This window comes from Dendrobates tinctorius, unplaced genomic scaffold, assembly GCF_039654945.1.
Source record: "Dendrobates tinctorius isolate UK_male_01 unplaced genomic scaffold, ASM3965494v1 ptg000263l, whole genome shotgun sequence".
Classification (NCBI taxonomy): domain Eukaryota; kingdom Metazoa; phylum Chordata; class Amphibia; order Anura; family Dendrobatidae; genus Dendrobates; species Dendrobates tinctorius.
The window spans coordinates 6,756,227-6,771,653 of record NW_027361930.1 but is presented as its reverse complement, the minus strand read 5'-3'; positions in this window follow the sequence as shown (position 1 = coordinate 6,771,653).

The window sequence follows — 15,427 nt, the reverse complement described above, 5'->3', positions numbered from 1 at the left end:
TTGACATCATCTTCGCAAAGTGTCCTTATGTAAAACCAAGAGAGGGCACCTAAAGAGGTGCAACTATTTACAATAAAAGTTTTGGATCATACGGCGTTCATGATCTCCTCAATTCCAAGTGTAGAAACGCTGCCAATCAAACAGGGCAACTCTGGGAAAAAACAAAAATTAAACCATGATGAGCAAACAAAAAGGCACAACGGTGCTGAACAAACCCTCTTGGGTCACGAGAGTTACTGTAAATTCACTAATGTTGGTCCCCTCCTGGGGTTCTGGAAGCTGATTGGGTACCGCTACCAGATGTGGTATCTTCATCTTGATTTTGTCTACTTGCCATACGCATGTATTCTGCCTCCCACAGGGTGAGATAGGGACTGGTTGGGGTAATGGAAAGAGCCATAGAAACGTCTGCCTGCGGAGACGGCACGTCAGCTGGGCGATGTCTTCTTCTAGTTGCTGGCGGCTCATCTCAGAGACGGGGTCGGAGCCTTCAGCCATGGCGCCGGGGAGATCCATCTTAACCTCCGCGCGCTCTACAGGCCTCCTTCTCTCTCTCTCTCCAAAATGGCGTTTTGGCATTCTTCTTCCTGTCTCGGCCCCTTTCCCGCCACTGACTTCTTCTGCCCCTCCTTCCAGGGGCGGCGTCTTCTTCCAGCGCCTCCATACCAAGCCAGTATACGAACCCGTCGGGGATGGGCCATGTAGCGGTCACGTAGTAATTCAGGCAGGGGAGGCCCAAGACTCTTTGCGGTCTTTTCCTAGGACCTCCTATCTCTTCACGCTCTTCTCCGCGCCAGCGGCCATTTTTAATATTCATGTCACAGTCCATTAAACTAGGTCTTCTGCACATTTTCAAAAGTTCAAAGTCCAACAAATCTCAGGCACACAGAACCCGATGGCATCCTGTTTGTGACGCCAAGTTGGGTCGCCCTCCCGGGGCCGTGGGGTACTCGGTACCGGGCCGGTGTCAGGGGAATGTGTCACAGCAGCGGCGACCCGGTCCGTGGCCCTGGGCGCCCAAGTAATGGGGCAATGTAGTTAATGTGGAATGGAATAGTTTGTGATGCCACCTGTGGTGCTCGGCAAGGGATGTGTTAAGCCAAAGCTGCAGATAGATCCTCTGGGACAGATGGTATGGTGCAGCAGTGATGGTATAGCCCTCCACAGGCAGGGCTGATGTCCCAGGGCAGTGTAGTTGTAATGGTTGTGGAAAGGCGCAGGCAGTGTAAAGAATGGTACCCAGATGTAGCGGTGCTGAGCAGGTTGGCGCAAGAATAAATGGAGGACACCGAGACTTTTAGTTCCAAAGCTTTACTCACAGTCTGCGGTACACAAGGGTGCCTGACTCCGGGCCGTGTCATCCGGGTCAGAGACTCAGCCAACCTCCAGGCCAGATGGAAAGCTCCTCTCCAACACTCCGCCAACATGTACCTTTCCTGAACGACTCCTCTATTGCGCCTTAAAGTGTGAAGGGCTCCAGTACCGTGGAACTCTGGAATTCCTCCTGTCAGATGTTCCCAAGAACTCTACTCGTATGGCAGACAGCTGTAGCCTGCTTCGGGGACTCTCTTCTCCTGAGTCCCGGCTCTCTATCCATGTTGCTGTTGTGCCCCAAGTCTTAGATGGGAGTAGTGCATTTACAGCCTACTACTCCACCAGTGTCTGCTGCAGAACCATAAGTGTCCATACAACCTCGGGGACCGGGCCCCGGCCTTGCGCTGAGAACCTATAGGCAGGGTTCCTCTTCCAACCCATGTCCTCTCTGTTCTCCTTACTCCTTTGTTCCGTACCAATCTTTCTCTCTCTTATGGAAGCTTACGTTGCAGTTCTACGTCTTTCTCCTTCTTTTTCTCTTCCCGTGCCAGCTGGCTCAGATCACTGAGGCAGCTACAACACTCCTTCCTCCATCCCTTCTTCCAGGGATCCTCACTCCTGTCTGAGTGACTTCTTACCAGCCTGACCTTCTGCCAAACTGAACCTCTAATCCTACACTTTCCCACTCCTTTATATATCTCAACTCCACCCACCTCCCAGCACATCCAGTGTTCCAAGCAGGGAACCACCAGAGGTGCTCTGCTACTCTCTAAGCACTGAGCCGCAATGTGGTTATGCAGAACAACCCTGTTGTGTGGTGTGTGAGTGTTGGAGCGTGGAAAGGAGTTCCCACCTTACCTGGATGGTGGGGCACTACACCTTAGGAGAAGGTGCAGTACCTCTGTGGCGACTGAGTCTCAGGGGCGCCACAGAAGCAATAAGTTGTTAGATGAAACAGCCAGGTCCAACAAAAGAGAAATATGAGCAAATGGAATTCAACTAGAAGCTGTAAAATGAAAAGCTGCAAAATTTTGCGGCAAGAAGTAAGGGGGTAAATAGAAGTAACATGCACAGAAATGATTAAAATCATTTAAATAATTTGCAATTATGAGAAATTAATAAGTTCCGGCATAAAAATTAGTCCCAAATGTCCTGATTCCAGTGGTCTATCTAGGACATATAACCATGCTCTGGTTGATAGTTCAATATCTTTGAATGGAAGGAGAGCTGCCCCGGCCGGTGGCAGCTACTACAAGTAAAATCTTCGGCAGTAGATGGAGAGTCCATTGCCCAATAAAGTGAAGCATGCTCGGGGGGCACAAAAACTTTCACAGTTGCTGCTAAGCACAGTACCTTTGGTGGTCAGCGATCCGGTCACTCAGGTTGGTAGCTGCGTCCTGGCGGTAAGCGATGGGAGCAAGACCTTTGTGATGCGGCGGATCACTAGGCACCACGTGACCAACACCCCAGCGTTCGGTGAGAGATCAGGTCACTCTGGTCAGTAGCTGCGTCCTGGCGTTATGCGATGAGAGCATCACCTGTGTGATGTGGCAGATCACGTGACACACGTGACCAACGCTGGATAGGACTAAGAGTAGCAGAGAGGACCAAACAACATCCAATGCATTCCAGAAACATGATTTCCTTCCTCAGGGATGGTCCCTCTGACGGTGAGAATCCTTGTATAGGTCCGGTATTGATGAGCTGATGTTAATATTAATAAAATCTAAAGAGTTCTATTTCACTGTTCAGTCCCCTAGGGATCAAAGTGTCCAAAGTAAATATCAATTTGCTTTCAGCACAGGACATACTTTTAATAAAATTACCCCTCCTCCAATGTAGAGGTACGATTTCAAAACCCATTACTTCCATAGACTGTGCCACACCTCCATGGTATTCCACAAAATGCTTTGAGAGGGGATGGTTGAGCAATTTCTGTTTAATATTTCTAACGTACTCACCGATTCTGACCTTCAATGGGCGTTTGGTGCGTCCCACATCTATCTATCCATCCCCATATCTATCTATCCCATATCTATCTATCTATCCCATATCTATCTATCTATCTCATATCTATCTATCCCATATCTATCTTATATCTACCTATCTATCACATATCTATCTTATATCTACCTATCTATCTATCGATCTATATTGTCTAGTTTGATTTACCTCTATTTATGAGCTGAATTCATTTTTAACTGCCGAAAACTGTTTATTAACAGGGATGAGCATATATTGAAAATAATAGCATGCCCTTCCTGTGATTCAATAGACAAGACATTGCTGATGATCCTCAAAAACATCTTTAAGTGAAAAACTAATCTGCCGTGATTAAGAATGCCCCTCAGTCTGCCATTAGCATGGCCCTCGCTGTCACTCAGTTCCCTAAGGACTGGAGCTGTCCAGTCCGGTTGCCTCGGCTTGACGCCTGAAGACCCATCTCAGCTTGAAGCCCATCACTGTGGCAATTAGCGAACATCAGCTGTGCTCACAAAAGTGCAAATTGCTGACTGGATGAGGGAGACGAACATAAATGCCTGACACATTTCTTATTATGTCCCCCCGCTTTATTTAGTGGACATATTTAGCATGGAGGGGGCTATGGAATATATTATAATGTAGATTTAAAGATTTTCTTCTGAACAGTCTATTTTACACTTTGATGTGAGAGAACTGTTTAACCTTTTATTTTATGATGCTGTTTGTTCTTAATGTAACAGCATAAATAATTTTTCAATGAACACCATTAACATTGCAGCAAAATAGAATATGTTTGAAAAATGCATTTTGTCTTAAATTGAAAAACAGAGATATTTTACAATAGGACTTTACTAAATAGACAATAAAACTGAACATATTCTAAAAGTGGCAAGATTTTAATTTTCACTAGAAGATAAACTGTTTGCCTCATAAGGCCTCTTTCACACTTCAGTTTTTTACAATCAGTCACAATCCGCCAGGTTTTGAAAAAAACGGATCCTCAACTTTCTTTTGAGGATCCGTTTTTTTCCCCATTGACTTCCATTAATGGCGGAGTGTGACGGATTGCCGTCCGTTGCATCCGTGTTTTTTGAGGATCCGCCAAAAGTTGCTGTCCGTCACCATCCTCAAAGATTTCAAAACGGAGCTTGCAACGTTTTTTTATCTGGCGGATCCTCCAGACACTCATTTAACCCGAAATTCTTTCTGGTTGCCGGACAAAAAAATTCTCATTCTCTCTCTCTCTCGTTACCAACCTAGTGTATGTTTGTAAGTGGGTCAGAACTCAAGGCGTGTCGCCATGATCAAGAATGGCACAGTGATGATGGACACAGACATGGAGGATTAGCTTGAACTTAGTGTGCTGCAGGAAAGAATTGTATCTAAAGTCTATCATTGAAGGCACAAGCTTATTGGTTACATAACAGTAAACAGGCACAAGATGTAGTGGTTAAATGTCACAATTCAGCCATTGAACTAAGAGAATCCAGTACGAAAAAAACAAACTGTTAATTGGTGGTAACACTTCAAAACTGAGGCACAGAGCTTGGCAGTTATACTACTAGGAGGCACAGAGCTTGGCAGTCACACTATTATGAGGCACAGAGCTTGGCAGTTATACCATTAGGAGCCACAGAGCTTGGCAGTTATACTACAAAGAGGCATAGAGCATGGCAGTTTTACTACAAGGAGTCACAGAGCTTGGCAGGTATACTATTAGGAGGCACAGAGCTTGGCAGTTAAACTACTAGGAGCAACAGAGCTTACTGGCAGTCTCTCTCACTGTAACAAAAGGCAATACTATTACTTCCGGGAGGCGGAGCCTAACGATGGCCACATTTTAGAAGAGCTCCCAAGTCCCCGTGAAATAATCCATTACCATCACCCCTGCAGAGATACCGGACGGCTGGGATAAGGTCCGGACAAGAATACACATCAGAGGATTCAGCTCTCTAGCCACCCCCGAATCACAGGACGCAGGCAGCACCGCACAGCACGATAAACCCCAGGAGCAGGGGATGGAGGAGGAAGGACACACCACACGGTCTCCCAGAGCTCAGGGTGACACATAGCAGATGCAACCCCGGACCATCGTTGGCGCCAGCACATGTTTTTGGGGTGTCCGTGGTGTCGGGGACCTGACTGACGGACCACTGTCTGGTTCGATATCTCTCGGCTCTTTGTCCTTCACTTAAAAAAAGAGTCATGGTCGGCGTTTTTGTCACATCTACCTCGTACCCGGGACCTGTTACACACATTTTTTTTTGTTACACACACTACTCATTAAATCAACTTTTAGCATGCCGTTACTTCTACTTTAATAACAATAGGAGTTACTCAACCGGAGTAACCCCTTTTCTTTGTTTGTTTTTTTTTTCCTTTAACTCCTTCTCCAAACACACTATTTCAAACATAAAATGGAAGTACTCCCCCTTCCTTTATCACTTCTTCCTTCGCATCCCCACTATATCAGGAGAAAACAAACAATAAAAACATTTTCCTTAACTTGGACGCATAACTGTCCTTTTGGGCCTGCGCAACGGTGCAGCGAAATCCTGGTCGTCCGGGCCATCTCCTGACGGCTGATGTTGCGCCAATCCAGCAGGGGGAACCCCACAGCCGTGAGGTCCCCGGGGTGCTTGAAGTGTCTCTGTGAGTCCTTCCACGGGGCTTGGGGCCTTCGGGCTCGGCGATCACGGCTACCACGTAATAGCTGCGGGGGATCCCACAACCGGAACCAAGGCGGCCGCGGACACCGGCGAGTCGACTGCAGCCAAGGCCGCAGATGGAACAGCGGCGACCACAGAGGCCAGTGAGTCAGCCGCGGCGTCCCAGCAGCCCGGTTGCAGCAGTGACCTGGAGCGGGGTTGACATGGCGGCAGAAGCAGCCACGAGTGCTGCCAGGCAGGCGGCCGGCGCCACGAGTGAACCGGAGACGGCCCCGGAGCAGGCCGCAGCCAGGGCCGAAGATGGAGCTGCGGCGACTGTCAGCAAGGAGGCCGCGGAGACAAACGGCCCAGCCTCTGCGGCGGACTGGAGCAAAGTCGCAGCAGCAGCAGGCCGAGACAGGTAGGCCGCCGCTGGAGTGTGAAGTGCGGCAGGGATGGCCACTGGTCGGTTCCCCACCAGCGACACAGGATGAGGTGCCGGACAGCGGGGTGGCTCGAGGTCATTGTCAGTAGTGACGGTCGGCCTGGTGGGGACCATGTAGTCGTCCGGAGCCGGGGTCACCGAAGAGTGGGATGCCGGGTGGGGAGGCCGAGGGCCGGTGTCGGGGCCCCGAGGACTCTCTGGTGCACAGAGCGTGGGGACAGGATCTGTCTGGGGTGCTGCTGGCAAGGCTGGGGGATCTCTCACCTTCCCCGGCGCCGCGGCTCCCAGCAGGCTTTCCCGCAGCTCTTTCAACAGCCGTGGATCTTCACCCCGCCGTCCGGCAGGGTCAGCCTCTAGGACCGATGATTCCGCGGGGAGACTCCCTGAAGATTCCTTCGGTGGCTGTTCCAGCGGGGCCCGTCGTCGCTCCTCTGATGACAGCCAATGATCCGGAACAAAGTTTCAAATTTGTAATCCACAGGTGAGCAATTCAAGTCCTTTCAGGTACTTCTGCCGCAGGCCTTCCGCTGAAGGTCGAGTAGTGGCGGCAGCGATCCTGCCGACTATGCCAAATGTGGTAATGGCCCAGATTGGGGGTGGTCCACTGCTTACCGTGACCAGATGACACAGAAACGAGACGGAGGCAGATTTCAGTTGCAACAGGTCCGAGTTTATTGGCCGTCCTCCTGATGACCGTAGCCATACACCGCAGTACCTTTACAGCTTTCCGTTCTCAGGCCCTGGTACCTCCACCTTTCCTTCTGTCAAAGTGACGTTCCGCATGGATCTTTCGCTGGGGCTGTCCTAGACCTATCTACCGCCAGCGCGTCACCTGCCTGAGGCCATCGTCCACGCGGTACCCCCGGGGCCTCGTCTGTCCTGCTGTTCTTGATGTCAGGGCCACCCCCCTGACTGTCTCTTCCTGTCAGTCCCCTGGTCGAGCTCTCCACCGTTGTCAGTCTTCTGCTCCTGAGCTCCTCCTGGGACTAGAACCTTCTGGAACCCACTCCTGTTATATTTATCTCCCTCCTTGGGAAATCCCCTTTTGGGTTCCTGTCTCCCCGCCCCCCATGACTAAGCGGTTTCCTAAGCCCTAAGCTGATGTCAAGTCCTGAACTATGCTCCCCCCTGCCATCTTGTGGTCAATTCTAGGTATTGCGCTCCCTTTTCCATCTACCCCTAGCTGTCTCCCTTCTGTCATTACTACCATCCGTCTCCAGTGCACAAACCATCCCTTCTCCCTCCAGTCAAGTCCATCCGTCAGGTCACCTTCCCCACAATACATCCTACCAATAATCACTCAGACCTTAGACAAACTCAGTGCCATCTCTAGCCTGTGGTCAAATATTTTAGCCCAGATACTGATGTAATTGATTATTGAAAGTGACATTGCCAACTTCTTTGCTCATTATTATTTGCATCTAGAACATTATGGATAAATCTGTGGGCAAAAATGCTAAAGGCGGCAGGGGATCCACACGCAATCAGGTTGGCACCTCTCCAGCATCAACTGCTGCCGATACTAATAGTGAAAACTCACAAATCATAGCAAAAGCCATTATTGATCGTTTAATGCCTGAAATGGATAATAGACTTGCGGTTTTCCAGACTTCCCTGTACATGATTGTTTCACAAGTTAATGCTCAGGGATCACATATTGCAAAGGCTGAGAAGAGAATCTGGGATCTGGAGGACGTTACTAAAGATCTCAAGAAAAAGCTGGACAATAAGGAAAAAGATATCTCTAGTTTAATGGATAAGGTGGACGCCCTTCAAAATAGGTCACGTCGCAATAATTTAAGATTGGTGGGCCTTCCAGAGTCAGTTCCTCCTTCTCATCTGATGACAATAACTTCGGAATGGCTAACAAAAATGCTAGACATACAACGAACATCTGGAGTGATGGCCATCGAAAGAGCCCATAGATTGGGACCCTCCAGAGGAAGTGAAAAAGATGGACCAAGACCAGTCTTCTTCAGGGTGCTAGATTTTCAGGACAAAGTACGCATACTTTCAGCATACAGGAAAAAACAAGCCTTATCATACCACAACAATTAAATTCTCCTTCTCTAGGACTACTCGGCTACCTTGGCAGCCAAGCCCAGGGCCTTCAATTCTGTCTGCAAAATACTACTGGATAACAATATCCGCTTTGGGCTGCAATATCCTGCAGTTCTTCGCTTTGGCCTGTCCAGGAAAAATTGGGTCTTTGATGATCCGATAAAGGCCCTATAGTTTCTCCAGGGATAGTCTGAGATGTAGCATTCGGAACATGAAGATAACTGAACTAATGATGCTAATTCAGTTGAACCTAAATATGGTGATGTCGCTGTTTATTATTATCACTGTTTATTGTCTTCTTATCTCGGTATGCTTGTTATCCCAGGTTTGGTCATCCTGTTTTTGAGCAATGTAGTTACAGATGAAAAGTTACAGATGTTAGGGGTATTGGGGGGAGGGGTCTCTGCATGCACATAATACTCTTGGTTTAGGGGTTTCTGCACTTACTCTCTGGGATAGGCCGGAAGCTCATTCACACTTGTTGAAATTTAAGCTTTTAGTACGGGAGTGGGTTAAATGGCTGATTAGACAAATCAGGAGGCGTCCACCATTCGTTCTCTCCACTGGTGCTCGTGGAATGTCAACGGGTTGAAATCACCAATTAAGTGGAATAAAGTGTTGAATTATTTACATAGGGCAAATTTTCATATTATTTTCTTACAGGAGACGCATTGGATAAAGGGCAGTCATCCATCTTTTTTCAGTAAGAAATATTCTTTATGCGCTGAGGCATCGTACTAGAAAAAACAGCAAGCTGAAGCCATACTAATCAATAAATGCATTAACTATGATGTTCTAGATGTGTTGGAGGATCCATTGGGGAGATTTCTCACTGTTAGAGCTGCAATAGAGGGGATGATCTTTAGCTTGGTTAATATATATGCCCCTAATACACAAGACCCACAATTCTAGACCAAACTATTAGAGAGTATAGCGGGATGGGCACATATCAGATACTCATGAGTTTTGACTTCAATGAGATTCATGACGCCACTTTGAATAGATCCAATGCTCAGGCATCGCAACAAACAATACAAGGGAGATGTATACAATCATTGTCAGGCCATTTGGGCTTGATAGACATATGGAGACTACAGCACCCGATAGAGAGGGACTTTTCTCATTACTCTCATGTACATGATTCACATGCTAGGATAGATTATTGGCTATTACATTCATCACTATTATCATCAGTACTACAGACAGATATTCTCAATATTCATATTTCAGATCATGCTCCAGTAACATTTAGATCTAGTTTAACTAACCTGATAAATCGAGAATCAAGGTGGCGGTTTCCCTATAATCTCTATCAGTCGAATGATTTCAAAAGGTACCTCCAGTTCTCCTGGGATGTTCACAAAAGTGACAACCGGGATCACTGTGGAGAAGCGCCTTTATTTTGGTTAGCCACTAAAGCCGTAGTAAGAGGACAGATTATCTCCTATGTCAGTCATAAAAAGAAAAGGTTAAAGGAACATATATTGGAAACTCAAAAGATGTTAACCAAAGTGTATAAAGAATTTAAATCCAATAACACACTACCTACAAAACAGAAATTTCTACAGGCCAAGGAGGAAGCAGACGCTCTGGCACATGATATGGCCATGCATAATTTAGATTATCATAAACATAAATATTTCAAATGGGGTAACAAACCAGGGAAGGTACTTGCATCCCTCACTAGGCCATATAGAATGGTCATGAAAATACACAAAATACAACAACATAACGTTCCTATCTTAATAGAAAACGAGGAGATAGCAAATGAGTTTAGGTCATTCTTTAGTATGTTATATAAAGCAGAGCCGGAGGGCAGAGGTACATATACAAATTTCCTACAAAATAATACAACGCCTATGCTCATTGAGGATGACAGGAAAGTTCTTAATTCACCCATTACTCCCACAGAAATTCTGCAGGTTATTAACACATTAAAACTATCCAAAGCTCCCGGCCCGGATGGGTTCAGCAATGAACATTATAAAATACTGGGAAATTCTATAGCTTCTCATCTTTGTGAGTTATATAATAATATATTCATGAGTGGCTGTGTTCCAGATCGGTTTAATGAGGCCGTCATCACTGTTCTTCCCAAACTGGGCAAGGGAAACATGCAGGTTGAGGGGTACAGACCAATTTCATTACTGAATTTTGATTTTAAGCTTTTCACAAAAATTTTAGCTGATAGAGTCCAAAAAATAATCCCATAGTTGATCACACCCCAACAAACAGGATTTGTACATGGTAAATCCATTACACATAACATTAAAACACCAATAGGAGCAATGTCTTTCAGTAGAGTGCATAGATGCATGAAGACCATTGTGTTCAGCCTGGATGCTGATAAGGCATTCGACAGGGAGGCCTGGGACTATTTGTTTGACATACTAACATTCAGAAGCTTTGGTCCATGATTCTGTGACGCTGTTAAAGCAATTTATAAAAACCCGGTATCCAGGCTGTCCATAAACAATGTCTTGTTACTGCCCTTTCATATTCAGCGTGGTACACGTCAGGGCTGCACACTATCTCCCCTGTTACTCAATTTAGCGTTGGACCCACTCCTGAGAACCCTCCAGGATCTGTCAGTGTTTGAGGACATACGGGTTGGGACCACCTCAGTTAAAATTTCAGCCTTCGCTGATGACATTCTTCTGTTTATTGCAAACCCTGTCCAAGCAATTCCAGCTATAATAGAAGTTTTGAGAGAATTTGGTAAATGTTCGGGCTTCAAATTTAATTACATCAATTCTGAGGCCTTGTCTCTTCAGGTCGGGGAGGTTGTCTGATCCTTTGTTCCCATTTCGCTGGAGCTAGGAAACTATTATTTAGGCATGCAGCTTCCTGCAGACCCATCAATTCTATATAGGATCAATTATAAGCCACTAATATCAACATTAATCAGTCTTTTAAACTCTTGGAAACACTTCACACTATCTTTTCGGGTCGATGCCATCTTATCAAAATGGTAGTGTTTCCTAAACTAATGTATGCTTTTCAAACCCTTCCTCTACTTATGTCTCAGGCAGAACTCAAACTGTTAAATACAGCTTTTTGGAAATTTATATGGGGCGATACAGGCAGGACATGTATAGGGTTATCAAAGTTACAGGCATCAAGGGCAGAGGGTGGAATTAACTTCCCAGATATAGGCAGGTATAATTTGGCAGCTAATCTTAGGTACACTATAGACTGAATAATGGGGATTTCTCATTTCGCTAATGTAAGTTTGGAACAACAACTTTGTCCACATATTTACCTGACTGCTCTGTTGCATCTGAGCACTGAAGAACTTCCTGATGCAGTCCAGGAACACCCAACATTGTGGCAAACAATATTGGCATGGAGGCGGTGTAGGAAGATTTGTTAACTTAATACCAGGCTATCTCCATTTCAACCTTCTTTAGGTAATCCAGGCTTCTTAAAAGGTATGCCACCTTTGTTTTATAAAACCCTTGCAGATCAAGGATGCACTCTAGTAATTGACTTGCTGGACCTTAGATTCTCCATGCTTTCTTTTGATATGACATCTCAACGCTTCCCACTGTTTATTAATAATCCTTTTCTTTTCCATCAGGTGCACAGTTTGGCTCAAAAATGCATATCTGGTGGAGGTGCAGGGGTTAGGGGGAACAATTAGTGTGTTTTTCTTAGGAACGCAAGACTACAGGTGTCATCTACAAGTAGAATTTACTCTATATTGCGCAAAGCTTGGTCATGGGAGGGGAAAAACAACGAGATGGTCAAAAGAAAGGAAATTTATATCGTACAGTAGCTACACTGATATGGCACTATTGATTTTACATAGGGCTTACATCACCCTACATATCCAATCTAAAATGTCTCCCTCAACTTCTTATTCATGTCCTAAATGCAAAAAAAGAAATACCGATATATTCCATCATCTGTGGAGTTGCTTATGGGGAATCGTATACGCGAAGCTACAAAAGATATGTGGGATTTCCTTTCCACTTACATCACAGTGGGCTATTTTTAATATTCTGGAAGAAACTCAGGGACCATTACCCAAGCACATTAAAGCTACTCTGATGATTTGGGCTTCGGCCAATAGGAAAAGCATACTACATCACTGGTTGAGCCCAGCTGCACCACCACAATCTTTAATATACACAAAGATTATGTTTCTTGGGGGCATTGCTCTAGAATCACTGCGTTGAGAAACATGTGATGGTGTCTCCGCAGTGTTTGGATGTTGATCTCCATGAGGTCACTCATCCTCATTTTCGCAGTCTTTTACTAGGAATTGCTCCTACTAGCCAGTTTCCTACTCCATACTGATGAGGGGCAATACCCCGAAACAGCTGTCTGTGGATGGATACCATGTTTTGGCATAGGTGGTTTCCTTCATTGGAGACTGCCCTTCCCGTGGTTGTTCCTTCCCGGTGAAAGACCTGGCTAGTCATTGCTTGCGTTGAGAAACATGTGATGGTGTCTTCGCGGCTGATTGATTTACATGTTTTTGCATATTTCCCATAAGGGATGGGGGCATTGCTCTAGAATCACTGCGTTGAGAAACATGTGATGGTGTCTCCGCAGTGTTTGGATGTTGATCTCCATGAGGTCACTCATCCTCATTTTCACAGTCTTTTACTAGGCATTGCTCCTACTAGCCAGTTTCCTACTCCACACTGATGAGGAGCAATACCCCGAAACAGCTGTCTGTGGATGGATACCATGTTTTGGCATAGGTGGTTTCCTTCATTGGAGACTGCCCTTCCCGTGGTTGTTCCTTCCCGATGAAAGACCTGGCTAGTCATTGCTTGCGTTGAGAAACATGTGATGGTGTCTCCGCGGCTGATTGATTTACATGTTTTTGCATATTTCCCATAAGGGATGGGGGCACTGCTCTAGAATCACTGCGTTGAGAAACGTGATGGTGTCTCCGCAGTGTTTGGATGTTGATCTCCATGAGGTCACTCATCATTTTTGCAGTCTTTTACTAGGCATTGCTCCTACTAGCCAGTTTCCTACTCCAAACTGATGAGGAGCAATACCCCGAAACAGCTGTCTGTGGATGGATACCATGTTTTGGCATAGGTGGTTTCCTTCATTGGAGACTGCCCTTCCCGTGGTTGTTCCTTCCCGGTGAAAGACCTGGCTAGTCATTGCTTGCGTTGAGAAACATGTGATGGTGTCTCCGCGGCTGATTGATTTACATGTTTTTGCATATTTCCCATAAGGGATGGGGGCATTGTTCTAGAATCACTGCGTTGAGAAACGTGATGGTGTCTCCGCAGTGTTTGGATGTTGATCTCCATGAGGTCACTCATCCTCATTTTGGTAATATGGCAAAACTGGTGGCAAATGGCATCTTGGCAGCTTGACGCTTGATTTTCCTCTATTCATGGGCAGTTATTTTGCGCCTTTTTTTATCAACACGCTTCTTGCGACCCTTTTGGCTATTTGCCATGAAACGCTTGATTGTTCGGTGATCACACTTCAAAAGTTTGACAATTTCAAGACTGCTGCATCCCTCTGCAAGACATCTCACAATTTTTGACTTTTCAGAGTCCATCAAATCTTTCTTCTGACTCATTTTGCAAAAGGAAAGGAAGTTGCCTAATAATTAAGCACACCTTATGTAGGGTGTTGATGTCATTAGACCACACCCCTTCTCATTACAGAGATGCAAATCACCTGATTTACATAATCGGCAGTTGGCTTTCAAGCCTATACAGCTTGCAGTAGAACAACATGTGTAAAAAGGATGATGTGATCAAAATACTCATTTGCCTAATAATTCTGCACACAGTGTATCAATAACAAACTCAATCCACTTCTAGGCACAGCTAAACTGTACTGGAAATGCAAGGCACAATTAGCTACAGAGACAAATATTCTATTTTGAAAATAAACATAAAAAGAGTCACAAGCGCTACCTAACCATGTGGCAGAAAAACAACTGCTAGAATCCCCTCAGCTGCTAAGGTCAGTGGGGGGTAGGTGTCACCCTTATAGACAAATAGACAAGTGGTAAATAAACAGACCACGCTCCAGGAGAGACTAGCACAAAACTAGGTAAAGAACAACCTAATCGACCCAACAAATAAAAAAGATAATCTAGTAGCCGTCTAATAAATCAAATAATTCAAATAATAACCCCAAATGGTTGCAGAACTAATGACACAACAGATCCCTTATAAACAGCGTCGGACTGGCCCACCAGAGAACCGGTGGATTCTCCGGTGGGCCCTGGCATCTGGTGGGCCCTGGCACCTGCTGGCATACAGGGCCAGCAGTTGCCTAGGGCCCCCGCTGCTCCAGGGGCCCCCAGCCAGTGGTGTGTCGCACACCATGCAGCTGCTATGGGGGCCCCTGCCAGCGGAGCAGCAGCGGGTGTCAGTAGGCAGGAGCCCCTGTCCCCGCTGCTAAAGAGAAATGAATATTCACTGCGAAGCAGTGAATATCATTTCAGGTCTCCACCCCCAGAGGCCCCGCCCCCAGCCCAGTAAGCCGCTCTGCATCAGGGCCGGCGCCGCCCTCAGTCCTCTCTGCTCCTGGCTCACAGCCAGTGCGCGATGACGTCACTACATCACGCACCCGCTGTGTGTCTGGCAGAGGGGGAAGCTCCTGACACTGAAGCCGGGATCAGCGTGGGAGCGAGGAGGAGAGGTGAGTATTGTGTTTTGTTTTGTTTTTTATATCTCTCTCGCTCTCTGTATCTGTCTCTCTCTATCTATCTCTATATATCTCTCTATCTCTCTTATATCTATCTATCTTTCTATCTCTATCTATTATCTATATCTATCTCTATCTATTATCTATATCTATCTATTTCTATATCTATCTCTATCTATCGCTCTATCTTTATATCTATCTTTCTATCTCTACATCTATCTCTATATCTATCTATCTATCTCTATATCTATCTATCTTACTCTATCTATCTCTATATCTATTATCTCTATATTTATTATCTATCTAGCTACCATCTATATCTATCTATCTTTAT